General features: G+C 38.1%; 1 protein-coding gene and 2 pseudogenes across 1 annotated transcript in view; 1 reads left to right on the top strand and 2 right to left on the bottom strand.

Moving 5' to 3' along the window:
• Window positions 1-22,865, bottom strand: part of Astn1 (astrotactin 1) — a 308,349-nt gene that overhangs the window by 236,696 nt on the left and 48,788 nt on the right. The gene's annotated exons all lie outside the window — the stretch shown is intronic.
• LOC125360334 lies at window positions 7,595-7,691 on the bottom strand (annotated as a pseudogene).
• On the top strand, window positions 16,233-16,546 carry LOC125359385 (annotated as a pseudogene).

The raw sequence follows: 22,865 nt of genomic DNA, 5'->3' as shown, positions 1-22,865 counted from the left end.
AGTGAATATTGAAGCACGCCTATCTCTTTGTGACACTAATTTCAATTTTTTTGGAGTAAGTACCCAGAAATGAGAGTAGTAGTCATATTACAGCTGAACAAGAAGAAGAAGAAGAAGAAGAAGAAGAAGAAGAAGAAGAAGAAGAAGAAGAAGAAGAAGAAGAAGAAGAAGAAGAAGAAGAAAAGAAAAAGGTTTAAAAACTTCCATACAGTTTTCCACAACAGTGACACCATTTAACATTTCCAACAGTACATAAGGGTGTCAAAGTCTGCTTATCCTTGCAACACTTATTTGAGGCTTTGCGTTTTCCTGGTGACTAATAATGGTGAACATGTTTTTATGTGTCTACTGTTTATTTCTATGTGTTCTTTGAAGAAGGGTCCATTCAAGTCCATTATTCATTTCTTAATTGGCTTGAGATATTTTTCTAATTATGCATTGTGTGTGTGTGCACGCACACACGTGTAACTAGTGTTGAAATAGTAACGCTAAAACATTGTATCACAACCAGGCAGCCTGGAACTTATGATCTTCCTACCTCAGACTCCCAAGTGCTGGACTTATAAGCATGTATCACCACAACTGGCTACCCTATATTTTTATATTAACCTATTATAAGTACATGGTATTCAGATATGTTCTCCCATTTTTATAGCCTTTTACATTATTTTTCTTTGCTGTACATGAGGTTGTTAATTTGATGTAGTCTCATTTTTCTGTGTTGACATTTGGCAGCTCTCTCTCTCTCTCTCTCTCTCTCTCTCTCTCTCTCTCTCTCTCTCTCTCTCTTTCTCTCTCTCTCTCTTTTGCCAATCCTGGGCCTTGAACTCAGGGCCTGAGCACTGTCCCTGGCTTCCTTTTGCTCAAGTCTAGCACTCTGCCACTTGAGCCACAGCGCCACTTCTGGCCATTTTCTGGATATGTGGTGCTGGGGAATCAAACCCAGGGCTTCATGTATAGGAGGCAAGCTCTCTTGCCACTAGGCCATATTCCCAGCCCTTGGCAGCTTTCTTTTGGTGTCATGTCTAGGAAATCATTTTGAGGACCAGTGCTATGAAACTTTGCTCCTATTTTCTTCTTGGAGTTGTGTGACTTCAGGTTTTACATTTATAGTCTTTAGCTTGTTTTGAATTCATTTTTGTAATATAAAGCACAGCTTTTATCCTTTTTCAAGTAGATATCCAATTCGATGAACAGATTATCCTTTACCCCAGGTGGCACCATGGTTAAGATAATTTTACCATGTGCATTTATTTCTAGAACTTTTGTTCTATTCCATTAATTGGTGCACCTGTCTTTACATAGTTATCACACTATTTTGATTACTGTAGTTTTGCAGTGTTTGGAAGTCACAATGTAATGACTACCTGTGTTTGTGGGCTGAAATATTTAGTATTGTTTAAATGTCTATAATACCTATAATGGGGTATAGAGTCAAGGCAATACCTTAAAAATTCAATAGCAATTTTTGGTAGAATGCAGGTTGGGGAGAAAGCCATCCCTTGTGGTACCACAAAGAATCCTAAATATTCAAAACAATCTTGAAGAAGAACAAAAAAAGCTCAGGGTGTGCTTTTATTTCTTGTTTCTTCTTGATGATCAATCCTCTAACAAGACCACAGAAAGAGGTTTTAAATTTCTATGACACTCTCATAGGAAATTAGCTTTTGAAAGGCAATTTAGGGGTTATTCAGATGCACAAATCTCAGAAAACCAAAGCCTACTTGAACACTTCAAGGCCTTGATGGCTAACTTTTAAAATGAAAGTGCTGATCTTGGAATGTCTGTGTCCCTGAGATTTCTATGCTGAAACCTAATGGATACTGTGATCATCGTGTTAAGAGTTAGAGTCTTGGTCATAAAGGTAGGAGGAAGCACAAGGATGGATTAGTGCCCTTGCAAGAAGGCCCAGAGAGCTGCACTTCCCTTTCCATCATGTGAACACATAGCAAAAAGAGTCATCTTTGAACATAGCAAGAAGACAAGAACTACAAACCCAGTGAGAAAGCATGGTCTATGAATCAGGAAATAGGCCCTCCTTTAAGCTTCAAGTACCTTGATCTTGGTCTGTCCAGCCTCCAAAACTGAAAGAACTAACATTTTGTTACTTATAAACTATCCAATGAATAATATTGTGTTGCAGCACCTCAGTGGGCAAAGAGGGAAATACAGTTCACAGTAGCACACACCAAAATCTTCTGTTTTCCCCAGCCTTGATAAAACTCCCATGATTGCTCTCAGTACCAACTCTGCTAAGAGGAGGCTGTGATGTCTTCAGAAGGTGCCATTTTTTTTCCCAATTGCCAAACAGATCACCTTACTTTCTATGTATGTTTTTTGGCAATGACTTAACTGACAAGTCCAACTTCCATGAATGCTCCAGGATTAAAACCTGAATTAACTCCTAGGGCCATCATCTGTCACCTGCAGGTCTCTACAAATTCATTCACTGAGCCCAAACACCAATTTCCTCATCTGAAAGTGGCTAGACCTACAATGCTGTGATGCAGTGATAGAAAAAGAAGTGTTGCTTTGGTCTTTGTCTCTGGTTCCCAGAATTAAGATAAAACACTCAGGATTACCTGAGTAAGATTGATGACAGGGTCCTTTTTTTTTTGTTTTGCTTGTTTGTTATTCATAAACCCCCTTCAATCCTATGTGGATTTATGTTAATTAAGTGACTCTTAATGGAACTCTAGATAGCTTCAGGATGAGGCTAGTTGCCAGATGAACTAAGTAAGTGATAGGAGGGTTGGCTACATCAGATCCAATCCCAACCTCCAAAAAATGAAGTACTGGAAATTGTGCTGTTCACCAAAGGCCAGTGATTTAGTATCTACTTAAAGGAGCCTCTATACAACTCTATAAGACAGGGTTCAGAGAATTCCGGTTGGCAAATACATTGAGTTACTGCAACTCCTCACACCTTTCCCCATACCATGTCCTATGCACCTTTCCACTTGTATGAGCAAGGTATTAGGTAATAGAAGGGGGAAAACCGTAAGATCTTTGTATGTGTTGCTCTCCTGTATCCTTTACAAAAATAAGTAAAAATAAATAAATAAGTGAAATGTCTTCCTGAGTTCTATGGAGCATTCTAGAAAATTATCATATCTGAGCAGGGAGTTGTGGAAAATCCTCTCACCCCAAGCTGTAAACCTGGGTGGGCTAAACTACAGGTGGTTTGGCTTTGGATTGACATTTGAGGTGTCTCATGAGATCCTTTGAGGTATAGAGTTAATTCCTAGAAGTGTCAGAATTTAATCCTTCGACATTTAGTTGGAGACTAAAGAATTGAAAAATTGGGTTTGGGTGTGGAAAAATCCCCACACTACTGATGCCTGAAGTCTGGTGAGTAAAAGAAGATCATAAGAGCAAAAGTAACTGTAAGATTGATTTGTTAAAATGTCTAAATGAAAAAAGTGCCTGACACTAAACAAAGTCTGTGTGTTAGTTCTTCTTATTTTTTTTATTATTTACTTCTCTCTGGAGAAGTAAATGTGGATTAACCTCTGGACAAGTCCTTCTGACCTACCACATAGCCTCTGACCATACAGAGCTGTTCAACTTCTTATGATTCAGAGTTAGCAATGAGGCACTCTACGTAGGTGAAGCAAACCTTGGCTGGGAAGAAAGAGGCAGGAAGGACCACCAGGATATAGAAGAAATGAAAGGCAAAAGAACAAAGTAGAAGGATAATTTAAGATAAAATCATTGCTTATGATAACCTGATCTTCAGTCCTTCTCTCCATCTGCCCCAGGAGATGGATAAATGCCCCTGGCTAGATAATGATGGAAATCAGGGTAAGGATGCTCTTCCTGTGACCTGTTGCTAACTGGCTGTATACTCACCATAAATCTCCTAAGTGACCTACTGTGACTCAGGTTCCAAGAGGCCGTGAAGGAACCGAGATCACCTTCTATTAATGTTGAATGAACATGTAAGTGCACTTCGGGCAGCAAATCAAAACCACTGTTAGCAGCTACTCCAACTCAGGAGTCTTCTGTCTCTTAAAGGACCAGTTGCCCTTTCACAGAAGACCATTTTTTCTATGAATAATGCATACACTACTAGAGAAGAATATATATCCCCATTAAGCACCATCAATTCTCAACACGTTGGATATAATCTCTTCTATTGCTATAATTAAAAATTAAACAAGAAGTATTATGTTGAAGAAACTCTAAAGCTGATTTTATGTACTCTCATTTTTACCTCCAAAAACATCATTCTTACTAGTTCTTTTTTTTTAACTATAATTATATTCCTGGGAAAACAGGCAGGCAAAAATAATACATCAACATATAATCTTTCTTTTAAGTCTTAGCTTATATTTTATGATCTTTACAGGCTGTTAAAAATGAAATTTGAAACTTTTCACAATAAACATATACTACGTAACTTTTTGTCGTTGTTTTACAAACGTAATCACATAAAATATCATATCATATTGGTGGTGTTTTCTAACACAAGAAACAACCATACGCATTCACTGATGCTGAGAGTTATTGTTAAGCTATTTCTTATCGTAAGTGCTTGAAATACAGCTGGAGTTTAATGGATTTTTCTGAATGAATAAGCATTAATATCAACAATAAAAACTAAGGAGGTATTTGAGGTGTGGAAAATTCAATATTTTGCCAATATCATTGAGAACTAGATTTTCTCTTCTGATATTCCACTTCCCTCTTTGCTAAATAAAGAAATCAATCTCAAGGAAAGAAAGCCCCATGGGGAAGTATGAGAACTTTTATCGTTTGCCTTAATTTACTTAGAAGAAGCATTCTCACTTGTCTGTTAAAGAAGGTATGCAGAAAAGGTCATTGACAGGAGAGACATATGGGTATCTATACCCATAAGCTAGGAAGATAAGAGAAATCACATATTGAGATAAAATGAAAATTTTGATTATATGCATTTGAGTTAAAATATCCAAAAGCTGAAAATTCAAAACAAGCTTTGTGAATCAAGTTTGTTTCTTACATGTCACTGACACTAACCATTCCCTGTAAAAAACTGGAGATATTGAGGTGAACTTAGGGATTGTTTCAAGGATACAGAATTAATAATTGGCAGGCAGAACTTGTTCCTGGGCACCTAATTCTAATTCTAACACATGTTCCACTACCCTGAACTCCTTAGTGCTTTATGGGAAGATAATAAAAATTAGTTAAGGCAGATGATGACGATAATGAAATTTCACTGTACTGGAAACAGAGAAATGAGGTCAGTTAGTTGGCAGTCAGTGATGCTTTGCTAAGGTAGAATTCTATTCTTTTCCTTTTCTCTCCACTTAAAGAAATCCATATATTTAACAAAAAGATAGGAAAGCCTTGGGCGACTAAATATCATTCATTAAAACATTTAAGACAAGTGACAGCTCCTGGTAATACATTTCCAGAACGGAACAAGCAAGATAAAGATAGCTTATAAACTGCATACACACAGAATTCTTCCACTGACACCTTGATCCCCTGCTGGCCAATTTTTTAAAATGGGCCTTTATTGTACCATAAAAATGAACATGCTGAGACTTTGACATCCAGAGGAAAGTTGGTACCTCCATAGGAAAAAAATGCCTTGCTTTTAAGAGTTGAGGAAGGGAGGAAAATCATTACCATTAGGAAAGGGTTAGTAACTATAATGATGAAACTTAGATATTGAAACTTCGTTTGTGATTGGCACATAAATGGCCACTTGTGGAAGATGATTCCATTTTCTAAGTATAAGTTGGCAAGCTTGGTGTGGGGTGAGTTCACAAATTTAACAATTGATACAAACTTTTCCCTTAAAAATATGAAGACCTAGCTCTAGAGAACTAGTTATTAATAGCTATCACAGATAAACCCTTGCATTCATAGAAGCCAGAAATCCCACTACACCCCTACACACACATAAGTGTGTATATATACATATATATATATATATCATTTTATATGGATCAAAAGACATACAAAAATATTTTCATTGTAGTCCTATTTAAAATAACCTCAAACTGGAAAATATCTTATAATAGTGTCACATAATGAAACATTAATTTGCAGTCAGAAACATATGGTTATTCTCAATAACAAACAAATTTTCATTAAAGTCATGAAATAAAAGAAGTGACACCCACATGGAGTTTTCACTGTGTGACTCCTTAAGTCAAAATGATAAGAACCATCAAACATAACACCTATGGTGTTAAAGTCATGATAGTGATGTTCTTGGGGGGCTGTTCCTGGAAGGGACCCAAGGATGATTTGAGAAAGGACTGGTGTTTTGTTTCTTGAGTTTTAGTTAGACATGTTAGCATCTACAGTAAAAATCCACTGACATTTAGGATTAGGATGTGTGAGTTTATATAAATGTATGCAGATGCCATTTCAAAAAATTGGAGCCCTAAAATTTGGCCTGTAAATATATGACGGAAAGTGATAAGTTAGTGGGGGGAAAATGATGACTGGTCAATGAGGTGAATGATTCTGCCCACAGAGAATCTTTTCTTCTCTCTCTGTCTTCCCTCATCATTGATTATGAAACTGTTCAACAGCCTACAAATGTGTGAGAACACAAATGTATAAATGTCACATTGTTATGCAGGAACCAAGGCATTCACTTCTTTGTGCCCCAAGGCAAGATTGGGTCTCAGTTTTTATATACTAAAAATGGACCTATTAGGATAATGAGTGAGCTTATGTCTGTCATCTTCAAATTGATTGCTGACAGTATGCAGTATCTGAAATGGGTCCTACTAATTATAAGGAGCAATCAGATACATTTGGGAACATACATCATTTGGGGACATAGAATAATTGGGTATTTGTCCTTCGTGTTCCATCTGTAAGGTTTATCCTTCAGGTTCAATCAATAGAGGAAAGATGGAGCATAAATGTTGAAAGTATTTTGTTCTAAGTTTTTGTAGAGCTAACTTTTATGGAATATTCACAATAGCCTTTCAAAGTAAGTACTACTGGTCTTATTTTACAGAGCAGGATACATACTCTGAGCAAAGATAAAACTTTCACAACTTGTTCTGCTAGGAATTAAGGGGGGACAGATTGAAACTCCTCGCCACCTGAGTCATGGGGCTCTTCCAGTGGTACCACATGTATTCCTGATAAGGTCAGTGGCATTTTTCAGAACAGGTTCTTTTCAATTTCAGTTCTGTCCTAAAACAACTGAGTGTTCCAAGTGCCATCAAAAACCTAACAACTTCCTGCCTTAAAAAAATAGCTCGGGAGGTAAAGGTATAAAGTTACGATTGCTGTCAGCATTGGGTCAAATAATTTTCTTCCCAGCCCAGCAATTGTTTCATAAATTATACCATCCAATGGGTGATCTATGAGGAGCCTTGCAAAATGCCATTCACAAAAGGTTTGATGCCCACTTTCCATGTGTCTAACTCCTCTTAGACTCAAGGAAGAACCATTTTTATCACTATAAAACTAGCCAACATCTAAAGAGGGGGCAAACTGCAAAGCAGATAGGATGCTTTGAGTGTTACCAGAACTCAAACTTGGAGCAGCAGCATCCAGAAAGCTTTGCGTCAAGTACAATGTCCATCATTAAGCCCTAGAATAAGCATTTGACTTGCCATACTTTTTTTTTTTTAATATGGAACGCTTCACGAATTTGCATGTCATCCTTGCGCAGGGGCCATGCTAATCTTCTCCAATTTTAGTATATGTGCTGCTGAAGCGAGCATGACTTGCCATACTTGTATTTCCATATTTTCAAAAGATACTACCTACCTTACCTTAAATTGAGAAACTGCTAATGTCTTCAAAAAAGGTTGATGGAGAACACATCCTACAAGTACAAAGTCTCATGTGCCCATCAGGCATGAGTAAACAATAGTGGTGACCGGAGGCCAGTGACCAACAGAGAAGGACTGAGAATCACTTCTTGAGTTGTAATAGATGTAAAGGCAAACACATGATATAAAGTTGTATTTGAGGAATGAATGGATCTAGAATGTAGAGAAACAAACGAAAAAAAGGAGTGAAACTCTCTAGGATAAATAAAATCTGTAGTCAGCCCTGAACTTGTGAACAAAGTTATAGGGTTTATATTTGTCCTCTGGACAGCTCAGTCTGATAGGGTTAGCAAGAAAGGGACAGGACACTGGGAAAATTGACGAAAACTGCACTGGAGGGTGGGAGCAGGATGGCAAGAAGAGCACTTCCACAAATGCTGTGACCAAAACAGGATTTCACATGAGCACAGAGAAGATGATTTATACCCTGAGCTATAGAGGTGAAGCTGCAGATACTCAATGATTATGCAAACATAGAAAAACAATAGAAAAATCTAACTTAATAGCTGGCACATGACTGAGTGACTCTCCACTCTAAAGCTTCCACTTAGGGTGAAGCAAGAACGAATAATCACAACGAAAATGATCCCCACTTAGGTCATTTTACATGTTTATAGCACAGTCCTCAATCCAGTCCCTGAAAAGTAGATATTATCATTTTTTTTAATGAGGGTCAAAGGAACAAAGTAACTTGTATAAGACAGCATGACACAAAGCCATCACTAAAATATAGGTCTGGCTAGCACAAAAGCCCTTTCTCATTATACTGGTTCCTTTTGTTGCTCACACTGAATACTAGATTTGAGCAGATCCCTCTACCAATTAAGTAATACATACAAACCATGGTGCCACTTTGGAATTAGAGGCTGTATGTTCAACTGCAGTGACTCACCCAACAAGTGTTCATGGAGAATCTACTATGTACCAAGTTGTGCAAGACAGAAATGATAAAGAAAAACAAGCACCTCTCCCTGGGTGTTTAATGTTCATTGGCATCATAGAAGCCATGCTGGGCAATTTCTCCACAGCACAGACTCAACCATAGTTGGAGAAATACAGATGCAAACACAGAGGTTTGAATCCCTTGAAAGCTCTTCTCAGCACACAGGAATCACTCTGTAAACAGAACATATTCTGTAGTCTACATTTTGCTCATTCTTTATTGATCTCTAGAGGATTATGTCTAAAAAGCCCAGTACATATCTTTGTGCTTTAATTACAGCCCCATGAAACATTTGAATTTTTAAAAGTCAAATTAGTGAAATTACTGCAGAAAAAGTGAAATCCTTTAATAATTTATTCATAATGCCATTAAGACAAAAACATGTTTTATTGCACCACACATGTGTTTAAGTCATGTTGCAGAAGTCAATAAAAGGAGGAGCTTTAGTAATAGATGGGATCTATTAATATTCTCCACATATGTTCACCAGTGTCTCAGCATCAATAAATGATTTCAGCAATCAAAAATATGACTTTCCCAGTGTAACTATTTCCTCCTGAAAGACTTTCCGTCTTTCATTCCCAATGACAGCAATGGCATTTTGTGAGGAAAGTCACAGTACGGAGAGAATGGTGATCCAAAAAGAGGTTCTTGTCTCAGCACTGTCACTAACTGCAAGTGACCTTGAGGTCTAGACCCTACTTTCTTCATCCATAAGATAAAAAGATTTGGGTGAGCTAATGCTCACATCTTCCCCAGCTTTTACAACTGTGAATCATCTTCCCAGGGGCATTATCTTTATCCTTTCTTGATCACCTCAACCTTTTGTCAAGTATTATTTTGAAATGAGTTTCTCTTTTCACAAATGGCATTCCTCTGCAACTACTTAGAGGGGCTCCCAGAGTGAATAGACAAAACAGAGACTCACCAGCTAGGGAGGCAAGCAATGGTTCTTGCTGATTTGCCGTTTGCCCTTGAACAGTGAGTCACTTAGGAATGCTGGGCCCATCATTTCCTCACTGATAGGGGATTATGTGACAACACTCAGCTACCACAAAAGAGTGAGAGAGGATTAAATATATGCTTGTATGGGATTTAGCCAATACTTGATGTAACACTGGATACTCAGTAATAATTACCTTTTGAGTTTCACAGAACTCACCTGAAATACCTTCAAGATTCAAGGGCAAATGCTTCCTTAAGAGAGTTTAATTCACTTTCAATCCCTAAGGAGAACTGTTCCAAAAACAGAAAGTCTTGACATACGACTGAAAGCAAGAATCTCCTTCTCTTTAACAGTGCCTTCTTTCTCCCCTTAGAGTTACAAAAGAATCAGAAGCCCACAATCTTTTCTCCCACTTGCCTTTTAAGGCAGATATTTATTATGATTAGAACATAAAGGGAAACTATCCTGTATAGTTTCACATTTCTAAGACATGCCACACATAGCCAGAAAAAGTAACTTGGTCAGCCTACACTAATTAACTATATTTCCACCAGGCTGGAAGAGACAATACAATCTTATGGAAAAGCTAATATTAATGCAGGAAGTATAACTTGTGAGAATAATAGCTGTCAACAGTGATTTTTAAAAAAACCTCTGCCATACTAAGGCATTGTTCTAAGTCATTTTCACTCAATTATCAACTCCTTTATTCATCAAAACAACCCTATCAGGTAGCTCATACCCATCTTTTCATAGGGAGGCCATGCAGCACAGAGAGGAAAAAGCTTCCACCATGACATTTCCAAAATCGTTGAGCACTAGATATGAGCCAGAAAATGTCATGTAGAGTTAGTGCTCTTCACAGAAAGTGAGATGAATTGAAAGAAGTTGTGTAGAGACCTGGCCATATTGTACACACACATAAAAAAGGAATTTTATCACAAAATGGCTATTTTCTTAAATGTGTTGCTCTTTCCAGTTGATTAGGACACAAATGCATCCACTATATTCCTTTTACTTAACTTCCAATATTCTTAACTTCTCTGGACTCATTTGCCTCAGACTATATCTAATCACACCTATAATCATCCCAAAGTAATCTCCTTTCTGTCCTGTTATAACTTCCCCACATCCAGGCTTTCAGGGTTCTGTTGCAATTGCCTGATGCAAAACAGCAGGGAACAATTTCTTCCTCCCTCTTCTATACTTTTCCCATTAATTGTAGATGAAGTAGTCCCTTATTTTGACAAGTGTTGTTCCAAAGTTTTGTGAAAATCTTGTTCAATGATAAGTATAAGGATATCCTGAGATACCTTCAGATTTCAGCCTGTTATAGGGAAGCCTACCCTAAAATTATAGAGTCCTCATTTCCTGCAACTCATTGATCCAAATGCCGAAACATCAGCAGCCTGTTTAACTCAGGTAAGCAACAAGCTAAGGGGTGTTCAAAGAAATGACAGCAACAGTGAGGCAGGTACCAGGACTTAGCAGAGACTATCCCAGGAAAATAAACATGTTAATTTGCTGTCATCATTCTTTCACAAGTTCAGAGAGAAGAGTATCAAGAAATCACAAATAGATGGCAGAAATTTTGGGGCTTGCAGAAGTATGTGGTACACCTGAATCCTGGAAGTTAGTGGTCAAGCCAATAACTAAGTAGCAAATGGCAGGCCAAGCAGCATGAATGTGGGCCCTCCCACTACTTCACTTATCTCATTTAGGGCAGCTGGCAGTTTAACTCAAAACCATTTCCAAATGGTTCACATTCAGTCCATGGGCCAATGAGTGTATGAGATCACTGGGAGTGTGTTAAAAGTGAAGAGTCCTAGACCTACAGAGCCTCAATCACCTGCATTAGGAACCAAGGATTACTGGGTATATTATGCATTGAAAAGTCATGATAGACAGTACACTATTTGAGTTTAAGTCTGGCACACTTATCCAGGGATAAAATACTATCTTTTAGAAATGCAAATGAATAAACAAGTTCATATGAGTTATGATAATACGAAACAAAATTAAGGAACATGGAAATATTTTAATTGCTCAGTATAAATGTGGTGGCACAAAATTATAAATGTCCAGAGACCCATGTGGAAACCTAGACACAATGTTCTGTTTGCTATTCTATACCTTGTATCCACTTCTTGCTCTTTGTTCAGCGAGGCTAGCTGGGATGGAATTCTTCATGGCTTCTTTTGGGGGAGAGAGAGGGAGGGTTGTATATTGCCTGTGATTGTATTCCAAGGGCAAAGAGATCAAAGAGTGAAATTCCCTGTTGTCTGGTTACAACTATCTCTAAATAGTCCTCCCTCTCTCTAGATTCTAGTAGCTTTCCCTAGATGGAAGAGGCTAGCTAGAGCACCTTTGGTCATTAAGTCCTGAGGACTGCATTATTCCCTCCTCTGAATTTTAAGAAATCCCTCAATATACTCTCTGTATGACACTCAATTGAAGTATATCAAATGTTTTCTATTGGGACATTGACTGAGGGATGTAGACAAAATGGTTCACTCAATTGAAGAAAGAATAATGAAAAGCAATTACCTATCACTGGTAAGTGTACAAGAATCATAGAGAAAGAGCAGAGGAGCCACCAATGCCCAAGGGCTGATGCTCCAGCATACTACAGCAAGGGTGTTCTGAACATTGTGGGGAGTAAGCTCTTTCTTCATCTCATCAGTTACAGAATCCTCATTCTCTATATGGGGATCCTATGGTATGTCGAGCCAGAACCTGCATCTACCGAGTGCTTGTGTCATCTGATAGTAATATCCCTATGGATGCTCACTTGGCTCATACCCATGGGAGAGCTCTAGAAGGTAAGACATCTGCTGAAAGTGTTCTCTTTTCTTCTTTTCTCACCTAAGTGCCGAGTTAACTGAATAAGGTCCTGGTTTCCCAGTAAGGCTCATCTTTTCATGAGTATCCATGTGTTCAGTTTTGTCTTCCTTTGCAGAGCATACCTCCTATTTTCCAGAAATTTTCTATCACTTGATATGATCAAATTTCCTGTTGACTCCCTCATATCACAGAATGTTAAATGGATCCCTTCAATATACCTACAAGCCAAAAACATGACCTCTAACAGAGGAACTGTGGCACTTATGACTCCAGAGGAATTACTTTGTTAAGGAGTGAGCCTGGCTGGACTAGCCTGGCTGGATGGTCCCCTGAAGCTTCCAGCCATCCCGCAGCTCAGGCATCAAGCTGCACCCACCATGCCCAAGCACTCATCATTGGATCACTCCACCTAGAACCATACCTCCATCAAACAATTCTTAGCAAATTCTGTGTTATCAAGCATCCAAAGCACAATCACTTCTTGGCAAAATCCCTACTACCCAGAATTCAATGCCTTAGAAAGTCACATTTTCTTTGGAAAGCTTTCCTTGCAACTCTGAAACAAACAAAAAAAAAGTCTCATCATCCCACTTCCTTGGAGCTTTTTTACTTCTAAGTCACAGCCCATATGACTTCCTTTGAGCATGCTGCACATACAAATGTATATGGATATACATGCACAAAGCCTCAAGTATGGCTTCCAGATTCCTGGCTTGAGAGCCATGGTGATGTCACTTATTTTCCACTTTACTCCACAACTACCTGTTCTTTCTCACTTCTCCCATGGTCTTAACTTCTTTTGGTGTGCCATTAGTCCTATTGATTGGGTTGATTGATTTTTGTAGAGTCTTTGAACAGGTTTTCTCACTTATCATGTCTTCTTTTTACTATGGTCAACTACATAGATAATACAATGTCCCACTGTTAAGGAGGCAGCTCAGCGGCAATCATCACCAACATCTATCTCTACAACATTTTTCATCTTCCAATTTAACCTCTATATCAACATACACTAATTTTTACACACCCCCACCTTCTGAATTTTGCTTTTATATGTTGGAGGGCTGTAGATATCTCATATAGATGGGATGTTAAATCATTTACCCTTTTTCTGACTGTTCACGTTCCTTAGAATTATGTCTACAAGGCTCACCCACATTGTAACACATGTCACAAGAGACTTCCTTTTGTAAGGCCAAATAGTGTTCTACTGCAGGTATGAAACACATCCACTGAAAAAGACAGGGACTTTGGATAGTTCCACTTTTGGTGATTGGGAACCGAATGGAACAATTAAGGTAAGGAACACAGAGGGTAATGTTTGGAAAGCAAAAGGAAGGTTGGAAAATCAAGTTAAGAGCCTCTAAAATTTCTGATATATTGTTATGAATTGGGTATAATTTGAGTGTCCCTCAAAAGCTCATATGAAAAGGTTTGCTTTGTCCCAAAGCAGTGTTATTGGGCCTTGGTAGAATTTTCGAGAAGTGGGACTTGGGGGGAGGTCCTTAGTGTATTGGAAATGTGCTCCCAAAAGAGAAAGAGTCTGTGAAACTTTGATTCTCCCCCACCCATCTCTTCCACTCTCTCCCAGCCTGAGATATAAATGCTTGTTACTACTTAATGTTTCTGCTATGATCTGCTACCATCCAACATCCTCACCAGAACTAAACTTCTGCAAGCACCATGCCTTTAAACCTCCACAACTGTGAGCTAAATAAGTATTTTCTTTGCTTTATAAGTGAGTTGCTTCATGTGATTTGTTGCAAAAAGATGAAGTTGATGAATGCACATAACAAATGCTCATATTTGGTGTACAAATATGCAGATATAAGGTTCTCACCTAGACTTGAGGTATAGAGTTAGAAGTTGCAGGCATTTAGACAGCAAAGGAAAGAAAGACAGTAAATGGCCTCAGCTATGGAAAATAGAATAAGAAGCAAAAGCTTTAGGCCAAGTTCTGAAGAACTCTAATTTTGTGGTTATGTAGAGAAAAAAATGAGCCAGAAAAAGAGACCGAACAACATAGAGAAATATAGAAATAAGTTCAACAGACTGGGAAGTTATTTGTTTCCTAAGAAAACACAAAATAATACAAGAAAAAAGAAAAATATATGTGTGTAAGTATATACACATATGTATGTATGTGTATATATGCATTATATAGGTGTGTTGATATATATACATATTTGAATACAGGCCTCATCTATTTGGTAAAACCAATAAGAAAACAGATATAATTGAAATTCCTTAAATTATGAGTATTGGTTTTTCAGATACGATATGCCAAAAGTAAAATAACGTATCTCAAGATAGTAGGAAATAGATAGTAAACCTATTAAACTCATTTGCCAAATGAATTGTAAAGGATTATAAATACTTACCAAAAAAGTTTCATAAAATTAATGATGTTCCACTTGTGACTAATTGTCATGTTTGAAGTACTTTTTTCTTTTTTTAAAGTCTTTTTTCTTAATTGTCAAAGTGTGGTACAGAGGGGTTAAAGATTCATATGTAAGGCAGTGAGTACATTTCTTGGTACTTTTGATAAAGCTAGTAGAGTGTCGTGAAATGAGACAAATAATGAGTGTGCATGTGCACGCGTGCACGCACACACACACACAGAGACGCATACTAACAGAGTATCAGAAGACACAGGCAACTGCACACCGTATTGAGGTTAGACTATCCTAGGATGACATTTCATAAATCTAGCCTTAAGGAAAATACTATATCTAAATTAAACCTTGAACAAGAAACATGGGATTTAGGATAAATTTAGGACATGCTTTCTGTGACTAGAAATTGCTAAGAACTAGAAGACTGACTAGAATGAAGAGATGATGGACTATACTCCTCTAAGATTGTTTAAAACAAACCTAGTTTCTCATCTGCCTAGTAGGAGGTGTGAACATGCACTAAGATAAAGACAGAGCAGAAAGTCTCTCCTAGGGTTTTCCTTTTATAATAGTGTATGATTCTCTTTACAATACTCTGTTCTGGGTACAAGAACTTTCATCTCTCCAATTTTTAACCTACTAGAATAGATATCACCAAGTATTCCCAATACACTTCTTTCCCTTTTCTGTGAGAAGGTTAGTTAAAGAATGCTTTCATCTATAATTAGATTATTTAATATTCTCCTTTCATGCTACTAAATATCATTCACTTATTTCTTGTTTTTCTTCTGTATCTTTTCCCTTTCATATTTTTTGCCAACCAAGTACATTAATACTTTAATTTTCTCACTATCATACAGTCTTATGATAACTAAGAGTATGTGGGTAAATATGAAATATACATGACTAGGAATTTTACAAGATGAGAATTGTATTGCTTTTGGTCAAAGCCCACACTGCAAGATCTAGAGAGGGAAGATAATCGACAGAAAACTTTGAAATTCATAAAGATCAAACAAGGGCTACGTTAGAATAGGTTCCTATATTGCCTACAATTAAGACATATTTCAAAGTTAATTTACAAAAATGAACCTTAAAACTTATGTGTCTTTGTGCCATTCTGGCTGAAAAGTCTAATGTAACATTAGTTCTAAAATGACCATGATTGTCTTTTGGCAATCAAACATTAAACATATCTCTGACATGCAAATCTGCTTCTTCAGTGATATTCCAAACAAACACCACTTTCATTATCACAAAGAATGGTTCAAGTTTATTTCTGAATGTCAAAGGGAGGGAAATAAATATTTAGGTTTTTCAAGGCTCTTCGCAGGGGTACCTAAGGAGCATTCATGTAGAGCCCAACCGCCCTTGCTGCTCTTTTAGCTATAGGTCTGAGGTTTCCCATGGCCAAAAATGCTTTAAGCTGTCTCCTGGTTCGAAGCATTCAGCAAACAATGGCAAGGCAGAGCCACAAGAAGAGAGTGCCTGATTTCCATGACAAATAGGGTAATGCTATATTAGATGATGGACTTATACAGCAACACAGATTGGAATCAGATGGAACCTATCCTCAGTTGGCAGAGTCACCCCAAACGTACAGAGAGATCAATAATCATGCCAGTCAGTACAATACTGAATTAGTTCAAAACGAACTCGTACTTGATGCTGAATGAAAGCCCTATGTAATTAATTAAAATGTGACATATTGAAGGAATAAAGTATATTTGAAATCTTCAAAAAAATAAGTATTTACAGAGTACCTATGACATACAACAATCTATCTTGTGCGTTGATCATAACTTTTCACTTCCTCTCCACAATGACCTGAGAGAAGGGCTTATCAAATCTATTTTCTAGACAAGAAAACAAAGTTTTAGATAGGTTACATAACTCTCTCCCCCAGGCCACACATTCGTAAATGGCAGATGCAGAGTCTGAATTCTAAAGGGCTTAAATTCACAGACCAAGAAGTCTCTTTATGCTCTATTTTCAAGAAAGTAAATGCAAAAGGCCCAGTTTCAGGCTATCTCTAAGACTAGCTCAGCAGACCAAAAAATAAGTTGGTATCCTGCCTTTAATTATGAAGTAGACATGATTTGGAATGAAAATAAAAAGATTACAGTGAAAGCCTAGCTGAGTCTAAGAGAAGTGAGATTGATCAAGCAAAGTGAAATTCTTTGTAGCTCTCTTGCAGTTCTTGAAATTATGAGTTTCCATAAAAGCTGGCCTGATAGGGGCAGGGGTCAGGATATTTTATTCAAAAGTCTTTTTAATATGAAGGCTTTGTTGGTGCTGGTGAGAACTTTGCTAAGTTCTTCTCTTGGCCTAGTACTTGATAGTCACTGAATCCTCACAACTGCCCTCGTGTTACTTTACAATAGAGGAAAAAGTGTGTCTTGGTTGATATTACTAAATAATGTAACTAAGATCTGAATCTAGAGCTAATTCCAATGACAGTATTGGTTCTACAGCAATACCAATTAACCACAGCAGAACTAGGGTACTGCCTCTCAATCTTTCATGTGCAGAAGCATCACCTTGGGCCTTTTAATGATGTATGTCTGACTTACTGGGTCTTGGGTAGAGCCTTAGATTCCGCATTCCTAATAAACTCCCAGGTGATGCTGAAGCTGATTGTCTGCAGACCATACTTCTTATTTTATTTTTTTCTATTTTTGTCCATTGTGGGATTTGAACTCAAGGCCTCAGCACTGTCCCTGAGATGTTTTCCTCAAGGCTAGTGCTCTACCATTTTAAAACACAGCTTCATTTCCGGTTTTCTGATAGGTAATTGACCATGAGTCTCACTTTCTTGCCAGGGCTGGTTTCAAACTGCAATCCGCAGATCTCAGGCTCCTAAGTTGCTAGGATTGGGGGCTTGAACCACCAATGCTAGGCTTTTAAAAAATATTTTGAAAAGAAACTTATCATCTTACAAATCTGGAAGCAGAAAATATCAAGATCAAAGGACTCACATCTGCTATAGGCCTTCTTGCTGATCCTCTGAATTCTTCGAGCTTGTCACTGCTCAATTCCAAAGCTGCCTACACATTTTCAGATATCTGTTATAGCAATTATCCCCCATTCCCCATGCAAACTTTCTATTTTTATTCTGCTTTGCTTTGTTATAACAGAATACCACTGACTCGGTAATTTACAATGAGCAGAAAATGATAGACTCGTGTCTGTGGAGGCCAGGAAGTCTAAGATCAAGGTCTGGCACCTGGAAAGGGCCTTCTTGATATAGTAGTTGCTTTCTTTTTGGTGGCAAAACACGTAAGACAATCAAGTTTGATGGAAGAAAGGTGTATTTGGGCTCATGGCTCCAGAGGTTTTAGTACATGGTAAGTTAGTCCCATTATCTCTGGGCCAATAACAAGGCAGTCCATCATGGCAGATATCCGAGGCAGAGAATGCTTCTCCTACAGATCACTTTTACAGAAAGAAATTATATTAGTATTTGCAAGCCAAACCATGCAATTATTTGCCTACACACGATACTTTTCTGCTGGATGCCATCTGTGGAAATTTTATTCTTTCTAAATATTCCATTATTACTCTAATTAGTGGTAGGATGCTGATATGGCTACTAAGATATGGAATATGGAGGCACATAAAAGGTTGGTTTAGGAATTAGGCACACATATTGGTTAGTTTTTCCATAGCTATATCCAAATACTCAACAAAAGCAACGTGAATTACTTATTTTGGCTCATGGTTTTAGAAATGCCTGTCTAGCTTGGTGGGGAGAGACTGGCTGAGCAGAGTAGTTCACATCATGGTGACTGAGAAAGAGCAGTACAGGAAATGGTCATGGTAAGATACAGACACCAATATGCACCTAGTGACTTCCTTCCTCAAATAGGCCCAACCTCCTAATTTTCACTACCTCCCCAAAATTTCATTATATGTGGAATCCATGAAGGGATTAACTCATTTATTAGGTCAGAGTCTTTATAATCGAATCATCTTTGGAAATAACCTTTCAGACACACACAAAGATGGGCTTTACTAATTTCTTATGTATTTCTTAATCCAACCAGGTTGACAATCATAGTGTACCACATAGTGTATCATAGTGTATCTGCAGGTCATTTTAAGCCCTCACCTCAGTTTTGCAAATACTAGGAGAACTCCTGGGCACAGGAAGGATTACACAGCAAGTACAAGCAGTATCCCTTTGTAAATTAGAAATCTGACTTGTCTTCTGTTTTTAGGAGATGCAGCAATCTCTCAAGTGATCATGATCCAAATCCCCAGGTACAACTGTAGAGATCAGCAGCACTCCGCAGGAATGGGGACCAGTGTCTTGGAGGGGTCTGGTGCAAAGACATTGTGTGACTCTTTATGATACATCAGTCCTCTGCTGTGTATTTCACTGCTTTTCTCTAGCCAAGGTTTCAGGCAGCTTCCTCCTCAGAACAGAATGGCAATTGACACCCCTCTATATCTGCAATCTGATTTCCTGGAATGTTTTTGCTATTTCAGTGGAAACCAACTTCACAGCAAATTGCTTTGGTTACCATTGGGGTCACCTAGGTGTTTGCATAGTTTGCAGTAATTGCTTTATTTCAGCAGGAAAAAAACTACATATTACCATGATTTTCCAGCTGACAGTGTTTTTTTTTTATCACTCCCTCTCTTCCTTCCCCCTCTTCTGTGTATCTGCACGTGTGTGTGTGTGTGTGTGTGTGTGTGTGTGTGTGTGAGTGTGAAGTGAACCTTTCCTATCAAAGAAAGAATGCGTTAAGGACATACGTGCCAGCTGGTTCCAGGTTCTCTCCTCCCTACCACAACTTCTCCAAGCACCCTGATGAGACCAGCATATACTCCAGGGAGAAGTTGCTGGAGGACACTGGGCATACAGCACACTTAGAGCAGGTGGGTACCACCTGAGCAACATCTAGACTGGGGATATGCTCAAAGGCAGATGCTGGTAATGAGGTCTGATGGGGTATAGACTTCAAATACAGCTCCCTGCCCTTGATCAATATTGCCACAATGAGTGGATTTTGCTCCCTCGAAAATAAGCATTACTTTTTTCTTATTCTCACATCCCTAATGCCCTCTGGTTTAAGATTTTAGCCTAGGAAAGTAGATGGAGAAGAAAAGCATGCAGCGCAGACATCCCCCTATTCTAATAAGATGGCTGAGCTACCTTTTATCTGCACATTTCATGCAGCTTAGACAATCCCAGGGCAGCCCAGAATCCCTTTCTCTTTTCCCGTTTTTGATGCAGTCTCTTATCATGCCCAGTGCTCTTCTCATTAATTTTTTCCCCACATCATCTCCTGCTCCTCCTTCTGCAATGACCTCTCTCCCCTGAGGCTGGTTGCAAAAGTTCTCTTTCATTTTCCCTGTAAGGCAATCTTTGTAGCACTAACTTTAACTAGCCATTCAATTCTATTCCAACCCTGAACAAAGTCTTCCATGAAAAGACACATAAGCATACTCTGAACAGACCTGCATGAGGTCAGCAGCCTTCCAGATTCTCCCACCTTCTCTGCATGCACTTAGCACCTTCCCAGAGATTACCTGGAAATTGCCTCTCCATGTCTCCAGAAGTTCAAGCTCTGAGTGGCCTGGGTCAGTCAATTCACCACAGGAGACAGTAACTCAGAATCACAACACTTGCTCCAAAGGAAGTCATAGGTTGCCTCCAACTTCCACATAGCAGAAAAGAACCCATTGTGCCCTCAGGACACAATTATATATGTTCACACATAACATGAACACATTTAAAGTCCAGTGGGTAAAGTCATCCTGCAACATGGAATCAAGATCAGCTGAGTCCTAAAGCTAGTTGTTTTTCATGGGAAGCATGACGACTGACAATTGCCAACTATGGAGAAAATATCCTTAATACTATTAGATTCTTGGCCTTGGACTTTTTCTTCCCAATTTTCCTCTGCTATCATCTTGTTTCCTGTGGAAGTGCTAATACTCCAGCTAACCTTATTTTTTTCTTTATCTTTACAGGTTTCCACTTCAGGGTACACCTACTTAATTTAAAGCTATACCTCTCTAGTCTCACTGTCAATGATCTCGTTCTACTACTGCTCTGGTTCCAGAAACAAGATTCTTCTCAGTTCATCAGTTTTCTTTCTGGTAGCATAACTCGAGTGGTGAAATTGCCAGCTTAGATCACCAGTTTTCAGGCCTCTCAACTTTACCACTCTACAGTTCTGACAACAAAATTCATCCACAAAATACATGCCAACAGAAACAATACATGTAGACTCAATGTGATCCATAATTAGCCAGAGAGGATCTCCCTACAAAAAGAAATGAGGGGTTCAATGTAAAAAGACTCCTATCTCCGTACAGCACAATATGAACTTGATTGATTAGAAAAATAAAATTGGTCAGGTAAAATATGGTAATACCTAATTAAATCAAAGAGGAATATACCTTAAACAACCAATGTAAAGAAATGACCAGGAAGGATCAAGGCACTTCCAACTACCAGAGTTACATATTATGCAAGGTGAACATGGTTGATGGAACCCAGAAGTACAGCATACTGATGGTGTGCACATGCTCTGGAGTTAGGCTGCCCAGGTTGCTTCCTGTCCTTTCAATTACTAGCTGGGTATGTGTATGTACATTACTTAACTTCTTTGAGCTTCCATTCCCCTCTCTGACAAATTAGCATAAGAACATCTCTCAAAAGGCTGATGAACTGATCAAAAGAGAGTCTTACATCTGAACTCACTAGTTACCATAGTGACCAATAGATAATAATTTCTTAATAGGTATTTGTTTAAACTCCCACTATATTTTACTGTCAGAGGAGAATCCTGACCCACATGCTCAATGGATCTTACATGACATGAATGGTTCACATATGACTATATATCATGAATACATTTCTAAAATTTTGAGATAATAGTTTATGGAGTTGTGCAATACAAGAATATAACATGTATCTTTTACCACGTTTTTCCAGTAGTGACATCTTGCAATAAATACAATATAATAAATAAAATAGGGCCGGGAAGGTGGCTTATGGGTAGAGGGCTTGCCTAGCATGCATGAAGCCCTGGGTTTGATTCCTTAGCACCACATAAACAGGAAAAGGCATAAGTGGTACTGTGGCTCAAGAGGTAGAGTGTTAGCCTTGAGCAAAAGGAAGCCAGGAACAGTGCTCAGGCCCTGAGTTCAAGCCCTAGGACTGGCAAAAATAAATAAATAAAATATTGCCAGTAGGGTATAGACATCAATTTAATCCATCTGTCTTACTTGGAATCCTTCAGTTTTCTTTATATGTCTTTGCTTGTTCTATCTGTGTGTTTGTGTGATATGCATGTGATCTCATGCAATTTAATTGTTTGTGTTCACTCATGTATCTATCACTATAGTTGAAATACATATCGGTTTCATCACCACAAACATATAAGTTTAACAATTAGAAGTTATTTTAATTGTCTTCTGAGTGTGTGTGTGTGTGTGTGTGTGTGTGTGTGTGTGTGTGTGTGTTGCAGTAAGGGGATTGAACCCAGAGCCTCAAGCTTTCTAGTCCAGTACCCTATTACTTGAGCCACACTTCAAGTACTAGTTATTTTCTGGGTAGAGTTTCATTTTATACCTTCGTAGGCCTGGGCAGTGGGTACCACCACCCAGTGATTCATCCTGTATACAATGTCTCTAATGTGCTCTAAAATCTAGACAGAGCCAGTCTTGAGCTAGAATAAGATTTTGTTGTAAACAACTTTCCGCACTCAGAGGTTATCATATTAGTCCTTTCCCCCCATATTTATTCACCTGAAAATTAAATGAAAAGACAAATGTAAAATACAGGTGCAGTTATATTTTAATGATATTTAAGTTCAAATTTAACATATTTATGTTTATGAAAATAAGGGTGCTTATTACATAAAAGTTAGCAAGTACATAAATATATGAGAAAATAATAATCTCTCATAATTCCA

The sequence above is a fragment of the Perognathus longimembris genome, chromosome 11, assembly GCF_023159225.1.
Source record: "Perognathus longimembris pacificus isolate PPM17 chromosome 11, ASM2315922v1, whole genome shotgun sequence".
Taxonomy (NCBI): domain Eukaryota; kingdom Metazoa; phylum Chordata; class Mammalia; order Rodentia; family Heteromyidae; genus Perognathus; species Perognathus longimembris.
The sequence above is the reverse complement of the archived record's forward strand: the minus strand, read 5'-3'. Positions and strand labels throughout refer to the sequence as shown.